Source organism: Onychomys torridus, chromosome 21 (genome assembly GCF_903995425.1).
Source record: "Onychomys torridus chromosome 21, mOncTor1.1, whole genome shotgun sequence".
NCBI lineage: Eukaryota > Metazoa > Chordata > Mammalia > Rodentia > Cricetidae > Onychomys > Onychomys torridus.
The window spans coordinates 5693302-5708301 of NC_050463.1; the positions used below are offsets into that span (position 1 = coordinate 5693302).

Genomic DNA, 15000 nt, shown 5'->3' on the forward strand with positions numbered 1-15000 from the left:
GATTCCTAAACTAGTATCCTAACTAGCTGCCAGTATGTACTTGTGATGAGTCATGGTCTGGGTCCCCACACCCAACTCCCGTGATAGATCATGCCCTCCCTGTGAGCCAGAACAAACCATGCAGGCCTTCAGAGGCCCACATCAGGCATTCTGTCACAGTGTACGTCATTGTTCTTAGGCGGGAGGAGCGTCCGTCACAAGCGCTTTATTCACTTCTGAATCAAAACTACTGTTGGTGGTGAATAAGAAAGTCTACATATACAATTATCTTACGGAGAAATGGATTAGAACTGGAGGTTTGTGATCCCCTGTGCCCGCCGCAGACCTCCTGCCCCACCCCCACCACCCTGGGCCTCTGCTGTCCCTGTTCCTTGGCTGCATTTTGTTTTTGTTTCGGAGACAAGGCCTCATGTAGCCCAGGTGGGCCTCAACCTAGCTAGATAGCCAGAATGACCTTGAGCTCGTGGCCCCTCTGTCCACTGCAGTGCTGGGGTAGCAGGCATGCACCACCATGTCTGGTTTATGTGGTGCTGGGGTGGAACCTGGGGCCTGTGCATGCTACATGGGAGCTCTGCCCACTGAGCCACAGCCCCATTCTGAAGTTTGTGGGGTTTTCTCTCCTCCTCTTTTTGTATTGTATTAGTGTTTGCCTGCATGTCTGTTTATCACATGTATGCAGTGCCCATGCAGGCCAGAAGGGGGCGTCAGGTCCTTGTTTAGAATACTTGCTTAACTATGCAAAGATATGGTGCATTTGTTTAATTATGTAAAGATGTGTTTGCTGTGTTACCTTGCCTGCCTAAGGCACCTGATTGGTCTAGTAAAAAGCTGAATGACCAATAGCGAGGAGGAGGTTTAGGCGGGACTTCCAGGCAGGAAGGAGGAAAGAGGCTCTGGGGAAGAAAGAAAAAAGATGCCAAGGAGAAGCCAGGGGCCAGACAGACAGACATGGAGGAATCAGGAAAGAAGGACACACAGAATGAAAGAAAGGTAAAAGCCCTGAGGCAAAACAAAGATGAAGAGAAACAGGTTAAGTTCTTATATTTTTGGTTGTGAGCCTAGCCTTTAACGGCTGAGCCATCTCTCCAGCCCGAAACAGATTAAGTTCTAAGAGCTAGGGACAAGCCTAAGCTAATAAGCCTTCATAATTAACAATAAGTCTCTGTGTCTTTATTTGGACATTGTTTGGCAGCCCCCCAAAAAATTCCAACTACAGGGTCCCCTGGAAGTGGAGTCACAGATGGTTGTGAGCTGCCATATGGGTGCTGGGAATTGAACCTGGGACCTCTGTGAGAACAGCCTTGTTCTCTAACCACTGAACCATCCCTCCAGCCCCTGTTTTGTTTTGATGATGTTGTTTGTTTTGTTTTGAGAAAGGGCATCATTCTGTAGTGCAGGCTGGCCTCAGATTTGCAATCCTCCTGCCTCAGCCTTAAGTCCTGAACTGACAGGCATGTGCTACCATTCCTGTCCTAATAGTTAACTTGGAGAACTCAAAATATGCAGCCAAGTGTGTTGGCGCAGGCCTCTCAGCCTAGCATTTGGGATGTGGAAGCAGGAAGTTTCAGGGCTTGGATGTCCACCAGGGATGGATAGCCAGTTGTAGGCCAATGAGATCCTGTCTCAAAACCCACAGCAAAACCACAGCTGCCTATGGCTGCACGTATGTATTTATAATGTGTACATCTACCGTATCTCCTCTTCAGGTATATCAGGGAAAGTCTCACACGTCAGCGGCGACAGTTGTTGTTTTCACAATGAATTTTGCCTGGTAAGTTGGAATCTTTCATTAAAAAACAACAAACAAACAAACAAAAAACCCCAACCATTCTATTCTAAGTGCAAATACTTAGGAATGATCTAGGAACCTGTAAGTATAAGTGGCCTTAGGCAGTGTCACTTCCCACACTCAGGATGGCTGGGCCGTGAGGTAACGGCCCGTGGGATTGACCAGTCAACAGAACTGAAAGTGTGTCTTCCTTTATTATTGTGTGTTGGGATGTTTTCTTGGTTTTTGAGCGAGGATCTCATATAACCCAAGCCAAATATGACTCTGAACTCTGGATCCTCCTGTCTCTACCTCCACAGGAGCTAGGATGACAGGCCTAACCCAAACACACACCTTACACTGTCTTACACAGTTTTTTGTTTGTTTAATAGACAGGTAAGTCTAGGGGGTGGAGGCAGGCAGATCTTCATGAGTACCAGGCTAGTCTGGTGTTCACATTGTGTTCGAGGCCAGCTAGGGCTACCTAGAACCTATCTCAAGAGATAGAGGGGTCTGGAGAAATGGTTCAGAGGTTAAGAGCACTGACTGCTCTTCCAGAGGTCCTGAGTTCAATTCCCAGCAACCACATGGTGGCTCACAACCATCTGTAATGAGATCTGGTGCCTTCTTCTGGCCTGAAGTCAAACATGCTGTATACATAATAAATAAATAATAAATATTTTTAAAAATCTTAAAAGAGAGAGAGAGAGAGAGAGATAGAGAGAGAGAGAATGTTTGGCCGGGCAGTGGTGGCACACACCTGTAATCCCAGCACTCAGGAGGCAGAGGCAGGTGGATCTCTGTGAGTTCGAGGCCAGCCTGGTCTACAGAGCTAGTCCAGGACAGGCTCCAAAGCTACAGAGAGAAACCCTGTCTTGAAAAACAAAAACAGAGAGAGAGAGAGAGACTGAGAATGTGATTACCCCTCAGGACCTGGCTGGTAGCGAGGACCTGCAAGATGGCAAGCCCTGCCTCAGGTCCACACTGCTCCGTGCCAGAGGGGTGGTGTAAGTGTCCTGGCCCTCATTCTTCAGCACCTTCACCATTGAGATTCTCTGAATCTCCTGCTGCTCCCTGTCCAGCTCTCCACGGCCAGGGCTGAGAGCAGTGTTTGCCTTTGGTATAAACAGATGTTTTGACCTTGTCAGTTGAGGCCTAAGGATGGTCTTGGGTCCCACAGGCCTGTGACCCCAAAGTTTCAAGCAGGTTTAAAAAACTGAGGCTTGGGCTCCTTCCTGTCGCCCCTGAAGGTCAGCATTTGCCACATGGGTGGCATAGCCGGGCAGGCCCCTGTTGCTTGCCCTCCTCCTGCAGCCCATGTGAAAGCCAGCCACAGGAAAGATGCTTCCAGCTAATTTGCCGCATGACTGGTGACCAAGGTGTGTCTAGGCCTCAGCAGGAGGCTCGTGTCAGCTAGGTCTGGCAGATGACCAAGAAGCCTGTTGTTGGGGGCCTCGGCTTCCCTGGTCAATGGCTCCCGTGAAAGCCTCCCACATATGGCATGAGGCTTTTGTATACTACCCAGGCCCTGGCCTCTCTTCCCTAATAACTCTTTTAAAAATTCATACACACACTTTTTTTGTTTGGTTTTTGTTTTTCAAGACAGGGTTTCTCTGTGTAGCTTTGTGCCTTTCCTGGAACTCGCTCTGTAGACCAGGCTGGCCTCGAACTCACAGAAATCCACCTGCCTCTGCCTCCCGAGTACTGGGATTACAGGCGTGCACCACCACCGCCCAGCCGCTTGTTCTCTTACTTGGCGCACGCACACACACACACACACACACACACACATACACACACACACACACGCGCACACACACACGCACACACTCCACTCACAGTCAGCAACAGCTCTCACACAGCTCTACACTGCTGTCTCTCTCCACACCACCACAGCTGCTGTATCTCAGAGCCAAACTCTGGACAATTATAAGTTACATGTAAGTTTTCAGGTTCCTACCCATTCTCACAACATAAGATAACGTCACGTAGTTTCTCTTAGGCTAGTAATGTCACATTGACCCATGCAGGTAGCCCTAAGCTGGTGAGGGATCCCAGACAGTAAGTAAACAGTTGGCTGAACCTTGAGCCTGTAGCGTTAACTGAGGCTAGGACTTCGTGCAAAAAGTCAATTACTGAGAAAGTTATGTCTGAAGTTGCTTCAAGCTCTGACCTTGAATAAGCAAAACAGCACCTGGAGAAATGACCTTGCGTATTTGTCTGTAGGGCCAACCAGCCTGCTTTGATCTGCTCTAAAGCCTAAGAGCTGTCTGTGTAAAAGGCTGTCCTAGTACCTGAAAGTCCTACGTCAGTCTGAGTAATTAAAAAGTTCATTGAACCTAGCCTTGGTGTCCCACCCCTACAATCTCAGTACTCAGAAGGCTGAGGCAGGAGGATAGCCATGACTTTGAGACTAACCTTGGCAAAACAGTGAGAACCTAAATAAATAAATAAATAAATAAATAAATAAATAAACAGACAAAAAGGAAAAACAAACAAACATCAACAACAAAAACAACCCAAGAATCAAAAAAAAAAAAAACCGAGAGCAAAGGCCAGACATGTGGCTGAATGAGTAACAGTAGCACACAAGGAAATATAGGCGGCACAGCCAAACTAAGGGTTCTGGGGAGAAGAAGGTTGAAGTCACAGGAGTCACCAGGAGATACCGGAGACACAGGAGGACAGGTAAAGCCATGAGCCACATGGTAATACATATATTAATAGCAATGAGTTTTTAAGTTGAAAGAGCTAGTTAGTAATAAGCCAAAGCTATTGGCTGAGCATGTATAATTAATAATAAGCCTCAGTGTGGTTGTTTGGGACCTGGCAGGCGGGACAGAAACTTCTGCCTAGAAGGAAATGAAGTTTGGATGTTATGGCATCCTTTCCTCACCTGTGAATCCATCACTAGGTGGGTTTTTCAGGGAGGGATCTTCCTGAGTACCCCATCCCACTGGGTCAGGACAAAAATTTTTATGTCTTGTGGCTTGAAATTCCTGCCCTTTCCAATGAGCAGCACAGTCATGTAACAGACTGCCTGTGGCTTTCCAACCCAGGGGTAAACTGAGAGGTCCCAGACTGGCGCTAGCTGGCTACAGAATATTATTTTAAGCGGTTTTACTTTTGTTTATGTTGCATTTACTTAACTCCGTGAAGCTGTGATACTTTGCCTGTCTAAAACACCTGATGGTCTAATAAAGAACTGAACAGCCAATAGGGAGGCAGGAGAAAGGATAGGTGGGGCTGGCAGGCAGAGAGGATACATAGAAGGAGAAATCTGGGAGGAGAAAAAGAAGTAGCCAGAGAAGGAGGAGGACTCCAGGCATCAGCCATCCAGTGCTACACAGAAAGCCATAGAGTAATAGTAAGATTACAGAAGTAAGAGAACAGGGAAAAGCCAGAGGCAAAGGTAGATGGGATAATTTAAGTTAAGGAAAGCTGGCAAGAAGCAAGCCAAGCTAAAGCTGGACATTTATAATTAAGAATAAGCCTCTTGTGTGATTTATTTATGAGCTGGTTGGTGGGCCCCCAAAAGAGTAAAAAATAACCAACAACATATAATACCTTAAACAAGAGTAGAAACCCTAAATCCACCATGCAGCACACACTCATACCACAGCTAGTATGAGACTGTAGAAATCCACCTTAGAGCTCAGCTCATGGCAGCTGGCGGCTGCTCCCTCTCGCAGGCAGCTGCTGAGACTAGGAAGCCTGGTGCAGGTTTGTTTCTGTGCATTTCGAACCTTATGTGGAAATTCCTGCCCTGCATTGTGCTGCCATATGTAAATAGAGTTTTTCTGAGTCCTGCCCTGTCCCACAGCTGATTCCAAATAATCACTCAGAAGCTTGTATTAATTATAAATGCTTGGCTGATGGCTCAGGCTTATTACTAGTTAGCTCTTACATTTAAGTTAACCCATTTCTATTAATCTGTGCATCACCAAATGGCCCCTGGTTTACCGGTCCTTTAGCATCTTGTTCCTTCTGCAGCTGGCTTGCATCTGCCCCAGCTCAGCCCTTCTTCATCTCTGTCTTCAGTTTGATTGTACCACCTAACCTGACCTTGCTTCACCATTGGCCAAACAACTTTATTATCAACCAGTGAGAGCAACACATATTCACAGCATACCGAAGGACCATCCCACCAAACCCACCCATACCCCATCTATTAGGAATGTTCTCTAGACTATTTCCTGTTTTCTGTGGGCACTAGTATCTTGGGGGAAACTTGAAAAAATCAGAATAATTGTTAGGTCTTGGCTGGAATAGTTTGTGAGGCTGGACCATCTCAGCAATCAGCCTTGAATCTGTTCTGGATGCAGAATTCTGCAGAGACTATAATAGGCATATTGAGATGCTGGATCACCTGGGCCATGCGTTTCATTGGTGGCTGGTCTCCTTTTTCTGAAAATATATAAACTTTTGAAGGAAACATACATATCTGTATTAATGCAAGTATAGACTGTTTGTTGTACACAAGTTAGCCAAAGATGATTTTCTGTTCTATATTTGAGTAGGTAAAATATACACTACATATTTTGTAGTTTTTTTGAGATTTGTTTTTTTTATGTCTGTAGTCAGGATTTTTGGGGGATAGGGTCTTCCCTGATCAAATCTGATCATCTTTAGCCTGGAATGAATCCACAGCCTCTCATTTCCTGTGGAAATAAAAGCACAACCTTTCCCACAAAGCAACACAACTTTTGACTTCCATTTTGAAGTCAAGATATTTTTAAAAGATATAGATTGGTTTAATTTAGCAGCTTCCATAATCCAGTGTTTCTTAACAGCCAAAAAATTCAAAGACAACACAATAACATACAGGATCCAAACTCTCTGTGTAGTTCCCATATTTACATGGCTTATCATTATAGTGGCTTATCATTATAGTTATAGGAATAATTATTGTTAATATTTTGCTCCTTTTTAAAAGACTTTATTATTCTTAAGCTATTTTTAACCTATGACTGTATATACTCTTTATCTTTTCTCTCCCAAGCCTGTGTGTGTGTGTGTGTGTGTGTGTGTGTGTGTGCGTGCGTGCGTGCGTGCGTGCGTGCGTGCGTGTGTGTGTGTGTGTGTGTGTGTATGTTGTTTTTTTTCCAGGACAGGGTTTCTCTGTGTAGCTTTGCACCATTCCTGGAACTCACTCTGTAGCCTATGCTGGCTTCAAACTCACAGAGATCAACCTGCCTCTGCCTCCCGAGTGCTGGGATTTAAGGTGTGTGCCACCACCGCCCGGCCAACCTATGTATATTTTTAAACACTGTAATTCGTTTAGAGGTTTCTTTTGTCTGGATCTCTACTGAGCATCTGTATTGTTCTATGATTACATGAGACAAATCTTAAATTGCTAAGCCAACTGCCAGCATTGTTCAGCTTAGTGTATGGTGGAAGTGCATTTCAGCTAGCAGCCAGCTCCATCCTGCAGGCAGCTGCTGGGAGATGCGACTCTGTACTGCAGCCAGCATGAGGCTGACACTAGGAAGCCACATTTGGCTCCATTTTGTGTGTTTGGGGGCCTTTTTTTTTTTTCCTTTTAGCTTTCTCAGGTCTTATGTGGATGTAGTTGCCCCACATTGGGTGACGTATGTAGGGGGACTTTTCTTTCCCACCCACCAGTTCCCAAATAACCAACATGGAGACTTGATTTTAATTATAAATGCTCAGCCAATAGCTCAGGCTTGTTATTAGCTAACTCTTACAACTTCAATGAGCCCATTTCTATTAATCTACATTCTGCCACCCTGTGTTACCTCTCTTTCATCTTGCACCTCCTGTTTCTTCTCTGCAGCTCCTCTGACTTCACCCTTCTTTTTCCCAGTGTCTTTAGTCTGGTTCTCTCTCCTAGTCTTATCATGTCCACTTATTAGCCAGTCAGCCTCTTTATTTAACCAGTCACAGCGACATATGTTCACGCAGCGTAAAGGAGCATCCCACAGTAGTCCTGTTGCTGTCATGAGACACCGCTGCCATAGTGCTCACAGAAGAGTTTGTTGGGGTTCACATTTTCAGAGGGTGAGTCCATGACTGTCAGTGGTGGGAGCCTGGCAACAGGCAGGCATGGTGCTGGAGCAGCAGCTGAGAGCTCTTGTCCTCATCTACAAGAGAGACAGAGAGCTAACTGAGCCTGCTATGGCCTCAAAGCCAACCCCATGGCACACCTCTTTCACAAAGGCCACACCTTCTGACCCTTCCCAAACAGTTCCGCCAACTGAGGACCAAGTGTTCAGACAGATGAGCCTATGGCGGGGAACGTTCTTACTCAGACGCCACAGCGTATGAACACAAGCATACAGGATGCAGCCTTGGAGCTTTCATCTGCAAGATGTGTGCATTGGTCCCTCACCCCATCAGAGTGCTGAGTAATTTGGTTGTTTCCCCTTTTTTGATTATTAAAAGCAAATCTGGGCCAAGCACTCTGCCTCAGTCACATGCCCATGTTTGACTCCATTGGTAAGCTGTGGTATCCATGTGGTAACCTAAGTGGTGAGACTGCATCTCTGCAGGGGCTCGGGGGCAGAACCCCCTGCGAGTGCTTACTTGTACATAGTTTCCCTGAAAGCACAGAGTTGTCAATTGTTTGGACTGGATGCCCAAGGATAGGTCAGTGGAAGTAATTCTCAGGCATAGACAAGGATGACCTAGAATTCCTGACTCTCCACCTCCTAAGTTCCAGAATGTGGGTATGCACCAGCACGCTGGGGTTCTGTGGTGCTGGGGATAGAAGCCGGGGGGCCTCCTGCATACTTGGCCAGCACCAGCACGCTGGGGTTCTGTGGTGCTGGGGATAGAAGCCGGGGGGGGGGGGGCTCTGCATACTTGGCCAGCATCAGCATGCTGGGGTTCTGTGGTGCTGGGGATAGAAGCCGGGGGGGCCTCCTGCATACTTGGCCAGCAGTCCACCCGCTGAGCACTCTTGTGATGTGACATCTTCTCTGTGTTCTTTCCCAGGAGTTATCGAATAGAATTTTTGCGTATCTCCGTGGTGGACCGCTGCCTAACACCAAAATATTCTCCTCTGACAATGGAGGATTCTCGTTCGAGCTCCTGTACAGTGACAGCCTGGTAAGTGGCTGGGGACGGAGTCAAAAGCGTGGAGTAGAGTTGGCTCTGGGGAGGCCTTGTCCTCCATCTGGCTCAGTGAGTGATTAATACTGAAGGTAAGGACAGACATTTGCTCCTGTAAGTGGCCCCCAAGTCACACTCCTGCAGGCTGTCATAATGGAACCCATTGGTTCAACTTGATACAACCTAGAGTCATTGGGAAGAAGCCACAGTTGAGAAAATGCCTCTACTAGATGGAGCTGTGAAACATTTTCTTGATTGATGATTGATGAAATAGATGTAGGAGGGTCCAGCCCACTGTGGGCAGTGCCACCCCAGGCAGGCTGAGCGAGGTGTGTGGAGCAGCCACTAAGCAGTGTTCCTCTGTGGCCTCTGCTTTAGCTCCTGCCCTGAGTTCATCTGGTGATGGACTGTGCCAGGGAAATGTCAGGTGAAATAAACCCTTTCCTCTTATAGCTGCTTTTGGTCATGTTGTTCATCACAGCAACAGAGACAGGCACGGAAACCAGAAGTGTGAAATTAGAAAGAGGACCACTTGAGGGGAGGGAGATGAGCTGGAGAGGGAGGGGACAAGAGAGGGCAGTGGGATTTATGATCAAAGAACAACATGGACATGGGGGCAAAGGCTCTGTGTAATTAACACATGTTGATTAAAAACTAACACGCTTACTGGGCAGCAGTGGCACATGCTTGTCATTCCAGCACTCTAGGAGGCAGAGGCAGATGGATCTCTGTGAGTTTGAGTCCAGCCTGGTCTACAGAACAAGTTCCAGGACAGCCAGAGCTACACAGAAAGACCCTGTCTCAAAACAAAACTAAAACCAAAACCAAAACAGACAGGCTTGGGCATGAAGCAACTGTAATCTTAGCCACTGAGGCATGCCGAGCAGGAGGATTACCTGACTGCCTAAACCTGGGACCAGACAAGAAATATTGCAAGACTCCAAGTCAGAGTTTAAAGACAGACAGACAGATGGACGGACAGATAGATGGACACACACACACACACACACACACACACACACACACACACACACACGAGTGGCTGTTCTTCCAGAGCACCCAGGTTCAATTTCCAGCATCCACTGTGGGTTCACATCCATCTATACTCCAGTCCCAGGAGATCTGTCACCCTCTGCCCTCCACCAGTATCAGGCATTTGGTTCTCAGACACATATGCAGGTAAAACACCCGTACACATTAGGAAAAGGACAAAACAAAAGCAGTGTCCATTAGGGACCCCAAAAGGTGCCTGTCTAGGCTCTCTATGGTTGCTATAACAAAACAGCCAGGAGTGGGTGATAGATGAGAAACAGAGGCCAGCTGTGGTGTGAAGGCTCACACGAGGCTGAGAAAGGAGGACAGTAAAAGTCCAGTCCAGCCTAGGCTATAGAGTAAGATCCTATCTCCACAAACAAAATACCACAGAACAGAAACTCATTTCTCATGATTCTGGAGGCTGGGAAATCTCCGTTCCAGGTTCCTGCTGACTCTGTTGCCAAGATGGCTGCCCTTTACTTCCAAGATGGCAGCTCACAGCTGTGTTCTGAAAAGGAGCCAATGGGAAGTGAGGAAGGACGTATGGTGGAAGAGCAGAAGCCTGTGAAAGACCTCAAGCCGTTCTGTGAGGGGAAAGCTGGGATTTGAGCATGGTGTTTCCCCAAAGGTTTTTGTTTGGTTTGGTTTTGTTTTTCGAGACAGGGTTTCTCTGTGTGGCTTTGCGCCTTTCCTGGAACTCGCTTGGTAGCCCAGGCTGGCCTCGAACTCACAGAGATCCGCCTGCCTCTGCCTCCCGAGTGCTGGGATTAAAGGCGTGCGCCACCACCGCCCGGCCAACCTATGTATATTTTTAAACACTGTAACTCATTTAGAGGTTTCTTTTGTCTGGATCTCTCTTTACTGAGCATCTGTATTGTTCTGCCAATTTACTCTTTATCTTAGACATTTTTTTCTGGATGATTTGTCTTTTTTCTTCACATGTCTCCTTTGTCCAGTGTTCTTTAGATTCCTTAGCCTTTATTCTCCTGAAAAGACAAAACTGAAACCCTTCCCCAACCCTAATTTTGGGCAGGTTCCCTTTTGGCAACTTATGTCTGACCAAATGAAAAGCATTTGTGAGTTGTATAAGTTAGTTTACACTGAATGGTCCCCCGTCTGATGAACTGATCAAAAGGCCTCTTGTTCTAATCTAATCTTTATCAGTTTTGATTTATGGTTGCTCCTGAGATTTTTGTCTTATGTTCTATAGCTGTCCTATCATCCAGAGCAGTATGATTTTTACAACAGGCATTGGGTGTTTAAATTGCTCTGGGAAGGAGTTTCCTCCATGATAACAGGAAGTGACTGAACTGAATTAGACAAGGGGGCCTGCGAGAGGGCCCTCAAGGAGTTTCCCAATGACAAAGGGTGACCCTGTCTGTCCCTTGTTGATCTACATTCATTGGTCCAATGTGCCTTTTACCCCACCTTCTGCATACTCCAGAAGGGAATCCAATTCTCTTTGGATTATTCTTAGAAAAAAAAAAAACATTGTTTTAGGAATGCCCTGTTTACAATTACTTTTTAGGTGACCATGTTTACCACCATTGAAACACTTGACATTATAGTTTTTCTTCAGAACTCTGGAAATCACCTCTTATCCAAGCATCATCATGGTTATGAGATTCAATATTGATTGTATCTCGGATCCAATCCTCCAAGGGTGCAGATCTTGCCTTCAATGGCCTAATTACCCTTTTGCATTGTGCATTAGCATTTTCAAAAGCCACAGATTTAATTATTATTTGTCTAGCTTCTGAATTTGGTATCATTCTATTTATTGCTAAAGTCAATCTTTGTAGAAAATCAGTGAAGGTTTCTTTTAGGCATTGTATAACTTTGGCAAATGACTCAGTTTTCTTTCCAACTTCTTCAGTTCTGTCCTAAGCATCCAAGGCTGCTGCATGGCATAGAGCCAGGGTGTGGTCATCATATCGAGACTGCCTTTCTACATTAGCAGAATCTCCCTCTCTAAGAAGTTGGTCCTGGGAGATTTCCACACCTCTAGTCCTTCTTCATTGTTCAATGGTCCTAGCCTCATCCTTCTACCAGATCCTCCACTGTAACTGAAGATCAGGCTCTAAGGCTGCTATAACCAAATCTCTCCAGGGATAATTCTATTATAAGTTGACCATGAGTTTACCATCTGCTTCACAAAAGGTGAATGCATGTTGTATGATACTATCACTTCCTTGAATCTCTTTAAATTTCACATTTCCACAGGAGTCCATTCAGTTCCTCTTACATAACCTTGGGGATATCTACCATTTGGCAGTTCCTGTAAGGTTACTGGATAGATTAAGGTTGGCTGTTTGAAAGCCTCAGGCTGTTCCTCTGTAACCTTATAACGCAATGCTGAGATTGGTTCTCCTTTAAATTCCTGTCTGGGTCTGAATATCTCTATGATCTGTCTTAATAAGTTTTTCTAAAACTTGTGTCTTAGCACTCATATTCACCAACTTTTTTAGTGATGAAACAAAAATGATCAAACATAATATTTATAATTGACATTATGTAAATCTTATCCTAATTAATTATCCTCTCATTTAATTGCTCCATTTTCAAACCGTCCAGCGTATTATCATACAGTAGACCTAACTCCCTCCATTGTAATAGTGTTCCCCATTTTTTAATGTGGAAAAAAGCTCTCTTTTAACTAATTCCGCCCTTTCAGAATCCCCAACTGTCTCACCAAATCTGCCGCTGACGGCGATTCAGATGATGGTGAAGAGTAGGGCTGACCGCTCTGCAGACGGCAGAAGCCCAAAGAGTTTTTAAGGCAGCTCCCTAGTATGCAGCAGCCCAAGGAGGGGGTCCCGGGAGAGCCACAACCCACCGGGAGGGAAGAAGACAAAGAGCCAGCCTTCTCCACCCACGGCCAACTCCTGTGGTGTTTGCAGCCCCAAAGCCTATGGCTTTTGCTGCAGAGAGCCTGCGACAGAAAAATCCCAACTCGCTCCGAGGCTTGAGGAAAAGACAGGAGGGGTGGTGAGTCTGGCCGCGTGCCAGTGGCTGCAAAGTGAATTTAAATGGCCCCAAAGTTGGACTCCAGATATAGCTTGAATTCTATCTAATTGGTCTTCATAATAAAAACCCTGAGTCAGATATTGGGGTAAATGCAGAAAGATGAGAGAGACAAAGGAACAAGCCACAGCTACTTGCCTCACCAGCTCCTCAGTCTCTGTCTCTCCACCCAGCCATATCGATTCCTGTTTCCTCCCCTTAGTGGTAGGATTAAAGGTGTGTGCCTCCCAAGTACTGGGATCAAAGGCATGAGATCCCAAGTGCTGGGATTAAAAGTGTGTGCCACCACTCCTGGCCTCTGTGGTTAACTAGTGACTCGCTCTGCACTCTGATCTCCAGCAAGCTTTATTTGTTAGAGCACAAAGTATCACCACAGTGGCTTGATCTAAGGACGTCCCACAGACCCATCTACAGGAGAATCCTATGGAGGCATTTTCTCTATTGGGATTTCCTCTTCCCAGATACATCTGGATTTGTGTCAAGTTGAGGTAAAAAAAAAAAACACACAAAAAACAAAAAACAAAAAAAACAAAAAAACCAGCACAGCTTTGTAACCACCAGGACATGAGTATGTCTCTCCATTCCTGCATGCTGCTGCCTTGCCCAGAGACCAAAACTCAGCACATGGCTGACTATGAGCTGTAACTTCTCAGCTGATAACTAGCAAGAAATCTTTCCCATTGCTGGGCAGTGGTTCACACCCTTAATGCCAGCACTCAGAGGGAGAGGCAGGCAAATCTCTGTGAGTTTGAGGCCAGCCTGGTCTACAGAGAGTTCCAGGACAACAAGGACTACATAGAGAAACCCTGTCTCAAAAAAGAAACAAACAAACAAACACCTTTCCCATTATAAGCTTGATTTCTCAGATACTTCATCAAAGTTATAAGAATATGAAAACTGTATTTGGGGACCCTGCTGCAAGGGTGGCACTCTAGCAGGTTAACCATATCGCTGAGACCCTACTTTTTGTTAAAATAATTTATTTGTATTTTATGTACATACATGTCTGTGTGGGGTGTCAGATCTCCTGGAACAGAAATTACAGACAGTTGTGAGCTGCCATGTGGGTGCTGGGAGTTGAACCCGGGTCCTCTGGAAGAGCAGCCAGTGCTCTTGACCTCTGAGCCATCTCTCCAGCCCCGAGACTCTACTTTTTAATTGTTTTTGTTTGTTTTTGTTTTTGTTTTTGTTTTTCGAGACAGGGTTTCTGTGTGTAGCTTTGCGCCTTTGCTGGATCTCTCTCTGTAGCCCAGGCTGGCCTCAAACTCACAGAGATCCGCCTGGCTCTGCCTCCCGAGTGCTGGGGTTAAAGGCGTGCACCACCACCGCCCGGCCTTACATTGTTCTCTTAAAGGCAGGTTGAATAGACAGGCTGAGCACACAGTAGGACAGCAGTCTTAAGTCTTTCTGTTGTTCTTGATGTTTCGAGACAGGGTTTCCCTGTGTAGCTTTGCACATGTCCTGGAACTCACACTGGCTTCAAACTCAGAGATCTGCCTGCTGAGTGCTGAGATTAAAGGTGTGCAACACTTTAAGCAGCCTTAAGTCTTAAGTGACCTCAGTGTGTGTTATGAGCTTGGCTGTGAGGTCCAGCAAAAATTCAGGTGGTTTTTTTTCTTCTTTTTTTTTTGGGGGGGGGGTGTCAAGAGATAATTTCATAAAATTGTATCACTACAGACTACACAGTCTTGGTCCTTCACCTTCCAAGTGTTAGGGTGAAATACCACCCCTCCAACCTGGTTTATGGGATCTGGGGTGTGGAACCCAGGGTTTTGAGCCATTGGGTACTTTCTATCCAGTCAAAACCTGGGGAGGGGCTGGAGAGAGTGCTCACTGGTTGGAGCACTGCCTGTTCTTGCAAAGGACCTGAGTTCAGTTCCTACTACCTCCATCAGATGGTTCACAACCAGCTGTAACTCCAGCCCCAAAGGATCTGACCTCTTCTGGTCTCTGATGCATCTGCGCTCATGCTCACCATACATAGACACACACATAATTAAAAACTAAGAAGTAAATCTTTAAAAAATATCTGTATCAGGCTGAAGAGATGTCTCCATGGTTAAGAGCACTGGCTGTTCTTCCAGAGGTCCTGGGTTCAA

At 46.0% G+C, this 15000-nt stretch overlaps 1 long non-coding RNA gene across 1 annotated transcript in view; it reads left to right on the forward strand.

Moving 5' to 3' along the window:
- The first annotated feature begins 185 nt into the window (after positions 1-185).
- LOC118571354 overlaps positions 186-15000 on the forward strand; it is a 15289-nt gene continuing 474 nt past the window's right edge. Inside the window, exons 1-3 of the long non-coding RNA XR_004943352.1 lie at positions 186-296; positions 1707-1771; positions 8726-8839. This is a non-coding gene — a long non-coding RNA (uncharacterized LOC118571354). The remainder of the gene's footprint in view (positions 297-1706; positions 1772-8725; positions 8840-15000) is intronic.